Below are 6,000 nucleotides of genomic sequence, written 5' to 3'. Positions count from 1 at the left end.
ATGAACAATTTAAAAATGCATCTTAAAGAACTAGAAAAGCAAGAGCAGACCAAACCCCAAATTAGCAGAAGAAAAAAATAATAAGAATGAGAGCAGAAATAGATATAATTGAAATTTAAAAAAATACAAAATATCAATGAGACAAGACATTGGTTTTTTGAAAAGTTAAACAAAATTGTCAAACCTTTAGCAAGACTACTAAAAAAAAAAAGAGAGAAGATCCAAATAAATAAAATCAGACATAAAAAAGGAAACATTAAAACTGATACTGCACAAATTCAAAAGATTATTAGTGGTTACTATGAGCAGCTATACGCCAATAAATTGGAAAAGCTAGAATAAATGGGCAAATTCCTAGATACATACAACCCACCAATATTGAACTGGGAAGAAATCCAAAACCTAAACAGACCAATAACAAGTGACAAGATGAAAGCTGTCACAAAAATTCTCCCACTAAAGAAAAGCCTGGGACCTGATGGCTTTACTCCTGAATTCTACCAAACATTTAAAGAAGAATTAATATCAATTCTACTCAAACAATTCTGAAAAATAGAGGAGGAAGGAATACTTCCAAATTAATTCTACAAGGCTCTTATTATCCTGATACCAAAGGCAGATAAAGACACATGAAAGAAAAAAAGAAAGAAGAAAAAGAAAGAAAGAAAGAAAAAGAAAGAAAAAACTACAGGCCAGTATCCCTGATAAACACTAATGCAAGAATTCTCAAAAAAATACTGGCAAACCAAATTCAACAATACATTAGAAAGATCATTCATCATAAACAAGTGCAGTTTATCCCAGGGATGCAAGGATGGTTCAACATACACAAATCAGTCAATGTGATACATCATATCAACATAATGAAAGATAAACACCATATGACCATCTCAATTGATGCTGAAAAAGCATTTGATAAAATTCAACATCCTTCATGATAAAAACCATAAAAAATGGGGATAGAAGTGTACCTCAGCATAATAAAGGCCATATATGTTAGACCCACAGCTGGTATCATATTGAATGGGGAAAACCCAAAAGCCTTTCCTCTAATATCTGGAACATGACAAGGATGCCCACTATCACCACTGTTATTCAACATAGTAATGGAAGTCCTAGCTAGAGCAGACTAGAGAGAGATATAAAGGGCATCCAAATTGGAAAGGAAAAAGTCAAATTATCCTTATTTACAGGTAATATGATTTTACATTTGGAAAAACCCAATGACTCCACAGGAAAACTATAGAACTGATAAAATATTCAGTATAGTTTAGTGATAAAAAAATTTAGGATACAAAATCAACATACAAAAATCAGTAGCATTTCTATATGCCAACAGTGAATAATGTGAAAAATTAAAAAGTAATCCTATTTACAATAGGCACACATAAAATTAAATACCTAGGAATGAACGTAACGAAAGTAATGAAAACTGTAAAACACTGATGAAAAAAATTGAAGAGGACACCAAAAATAAAAAAAAATTGCATGTTCATGGATTGAAAGAATCAATATTGCTAAAATGCCCATACTACCCAAAGCAATCTGCAGATTCAATGCAATCTCTGTCAAAATACCAATGACATTCTACACAGAAATAGAAAAAGCAATCCTGAAATATATATGGAACCACTAGGCAAAATGAACAAAAGTGGAGGAATCACATTACCTGACTTCAAATTATACTACAGACCTATAGTAACCAAAACAACATGGTACTGGCATAGAAACAGACACATAGATCAATGGAACAGAATAGAGAACCCAGAAACAAATCCACACACCTACAGTGAACTCATTTTCAACAATGGTGCCAAGAACATACACTGGAGAAAAGACAGTCTTTTCAATAAATAGTAATGGAAAAACTGGATATCCATATGCAAAAGAATGAAACTAGACCTCTATCTCTCACCATATAAAAAATCACACCAAAATGAATTAAAGACAAATCTAAGACATCAAATCATAAAACTACTACAAGAAACAATCAGAGGAAAATCTCTAGGACATTGGCCTGGGCAAAGATTTCTTCAGCAATACCCCACAAGCACAAGCAACCAAAGCAAAAATGGACAAATAAGATGACATTAAGTTTAAAAAGCTTCTGCACAGCAAATAATATGATCAAGAAAGTGAAGAGACAACCCATAGAATGGGAGAAAATATTTGCAAACTACCCATCTGACAAGAGATTAATAATCAGACTATGTAAGGAGCTCAAATAACTCCACAAGAAAAAGTATAATAAGCCGATCAAAAAATAAACAGATGATTTGAATAGAGATTTCTCAAAAGAAGACACACAAGTGGCAAACAGACATACGAAAATGTGCTCAACGTCATTGATCATCAGAGAAATGCAAACAAAACCTACAATGAGATATCATCTCACCCCAGTTAAAATGGCTTATATCCAAAAGACAGGCAATAACAAATGCTGGTGAGAATGTGGAGAAAGGGAATCCTTGTATGCTGATGGTGGAAATGTAAATTAGTACAACCAGCATGGAGAATAGTTTGGGGGTTCCTTAAAAAACTACAACTTGAGCTACCATATTCAGAAATCCCACTGCTGGCTATATACCCTAAAGAAAGGAAATCAGTAAATCAAAAAGATGCCTGCCCTCCTATGTTTGTTGCAGCACTATTTACAATAGCTAAGATTTGGAAGCAACCTCAGTGTCCTTCAACAAATAAGTGAATAAAGAAAATGTGGTGCATATACTCAAGGGAGTACTATTCAGCCATAAAAAAGAATAAGATCCAGAAATTTGCAACAACATGGATGGAACTGGAGATCATTATGTTAGGTGAAATAAGCCAGGCACAGAAAGACAAACGTCACATGTTCCTCACTTATTTGTGGGATCTAAAAATTAAAACAATTGAACACATGGACATAAAGAGTAGAAAGATGGTTACCAGAAACTCGGAAGGGTAGTGGGGGGCAGAAGGGAAAGTGAGGATGATTAATGGGTAGAAAAAAATAGTTAAAAAGCATGAATAAAACCTCCTATTTTATAGCACAATAGCCAATAATAACTTCATTGTACATTTTAAAATAAAGAGTATAATTGGATTGTTTGTAACTCAAAGGATAAGTGCTTGAGGGGATGGATATGGATACCTGATTCTCCATGATGTGCTTATTTCACATTGCATACCTATATCAAAACATCTCACGTACCCCATAAATGTATACACCTACTATGTACCTGAAAAAAATTTTAAAATTAAAAAAAGTAGATACATTGGACTTGATTAAAATAAAAAACTTTTGTGCATCAAAGGATACTATCGATACAGTAAAAAGACAACCCACAGAATGAGAGGGAATACTTTCAAATTATATATCTGATAAGGGATTAATATTCAGAATATATGAAGAACTTCTACAACTCAACAATAAAAACCCAATTAAAAATGGGCAAAAGACTTGAGTCTACATTTCTCCCAAGAAAATATATAAATAGCCAATAAGCACATGAAATGATGCTCAACGTTACTGATCAACAGGGAGATGCAAATCCAAATGACAATGTGATACTATTTCACACCACATAGGATGGCTATTATGAAAAATTAAACCAAACCAACCCAAACAAAGGAAAACAAAGGCAGAAAATAACAAGTGTTGCCAAGGATAAGGAGAAATTGGAACCCTTGTGCATTTCTGGTGGGAATGTAAACTGGTGTAGCCACTTTGCAAAATGATATGGCAGTTCCTCTAAAATTGAAACATACATTTTTATTAAACATTTAATGAAAAATGGGACATTGCCGGTTACAATAAACATCTGTTGAATAAGCGATTGGATAAACAAAAGAAAGAATTAATGAAAAAATGAGTTTTAGGGTAAAGCATAGCTCATTTAAAACCTGTGTAGGGTGGCAGAACAGCATGAAATCTGGCCAGATAACCTGTGTTTGAGTTCCTCTTATTTTACGTGCCATTGGTCAAGTTGCTTTTCTAAGACTCAGTCCTCTTATTGGTAAAGTGAGATTAATACTAATGCCTCTCTCACAAGGTTTTAGCTAAGACCAAATTAAAGCCACTTCTTTTTCCCCATTGCGCAAGACAGAAACATCTTGGTGTACAGGACATGAGGGAGTTTGCTCAGAGCCCTAGGTAGGGAAGGGAAGGGAAGGGGACTACCATTGCAGGGGCAGGGCATATGCTAGAATACAGGGTTGCTTTCCATTTATTACCAAACATGTGTTTGGTAACTTTATGCAAATAATTTCCTTTTATAAGTTATCCTTTTACCATTTTTCATCTGAGGTTCTAAATCTGGAAGTGGAGGTATATGGGAAGAAGAAAGGATGGTTGATTTTGATAAGTCATCTAAAAGATGAAGAATAAAGAGAATTAACATTAGCCATATAGGATTACTAAAAATAAGCGCTGTGTCCATGGTTCTCATTTTATCATTGCAATGGGACCAAGAAAAGTAAAAGAACTGGAAAGGATTTTAGCTGTTGGGTTACATAAATTTTGACCCTCAAATAACAGTTCCAGAGAATACATTCTCTTCCCAAACTGAACTTCTCCCTTGACCATCTCCTATCAAAGAAGAAGAAGAATGTCTCTGTTGGGGTGGATAACCAGCAAGTATGCTTGGTTCCCTCTTCTCTGCTCTTTGTACTTTCCCCTCCTTAGGCAAGTGGCCTGTATTTCCTTTTTAATCTTCCCTGTTAAATGCTGGTGAGAATCATTTTACACATGGCTGAATTTCCAAGCAACATCCCCACAGCACTGAGCTGCTTTTAATCTCTGATCTTTTGTGACATGGAAAGTGAATTTTATTGATCTCTGCTCTAGCCTTGATTATTTCCTTTCTTCTGTTGGCTTTGGGTTTAATTTGTCTTTCTTTCTGTAATTTTCAAGGTGAAACTCAAGGTTATTGATTTGAGATACTTCTTATGTAATAAATGCTATATAGATTCCCCTCTAAACGCTGTTTTATTGGCATCTCACACAGTTTAGTTTGTTGTACTTTGATTTTCATTCAGTTAAAACTAATTTCTATTTCTCTTGACTTCTTTGAGTGTTTGATTCTTGGATTATTTTGAGGGTTATGTAATTTCCAAATATTTAGAGATTTTCCATATCCATTTCTGTAATTAATTTCTAATTTGCTTCTTTTTTTTGAGGCGGAGTCTCCCTCTGTAGCCCAGTTAGAGTGCAGTGGCCCCATCATGGCTCACTACAACCTCCGCCTTCTGGGTTCAAGCAATTCTCCTGCCTCAGCCTTCTGAGTAGCTGGGATTAGAGGCATGCCCCACCACACCTGGCTAATTTTTGTATTTTTAGTAGAGACAGGGTTTCGCCATGTTGGCCAGGCTGGTCTTGAACTCCTGACCTCAGGTGATCCACCCACCTCAGCCTCCCAGTGTGCTGGGATTACAGGCGTGAGCCACTGCACCTGGCTCTAATTCACTTCTGTTGCGGTCAGAGAACATTCTTTACACGATTATATCCTTTTACTTTATTGATACTTGTTCAGCAGATAAGCTTCTTGGAAGTAGTTTATCCCTTTAGGATTTTCACTTTAAGCTTTGTTAGTTGGGATAAGAGGAGTTTTTAGTCTAGGGCTAATTTTGCCCCTTTACTGAGGCAAAACCATTCTAAGTATTCTATCCCATGGCTCAGAGGATATAAGGTTTTCCACTCTGCTTGGAGGGAACATGAACTATTTCTACCTCTGTGTGATCGCTGGGATTATTTTCTCTAATACTTTTGGGTGCCCCTCCTTTCACCCCCAGGTAGTTTTCTGTCTCATTTACACTCGGCAGTACTCAGCTGAAGATTCATGGGAGAACCTCCTCTCTCTCTCTACAGCTCTCTTCTCTCTGGTACTCTGCCTATGAACTCTAGGTGCCTTCCCTGGACTTACAGGTTATCTCTCTAACTTATCATTGCCACTGGACTCTCTCTGGATTTTCCCATCCTTGTGCTACAACCTGAAAACTCTGTCTAGGCAGTAAGATGGGGTA

The sequence above is a fragment of the Pan paniscus genome, chromosome 1, assembly GCF_029289425.2.
Source record: "Pan paniscus chromosome 1, NHGRI_mPanPan1-v2.0_pri, whole genome shotgun sequence".
Classification (NCBI taxonomy): Eukaryota; Metazoa; Chordata; class Mammalia; order Primates; family Hominidae; genus Pan; species Pan paniscus.
This window is presented reverse-complemented; position numbering follows the sequence as displayed.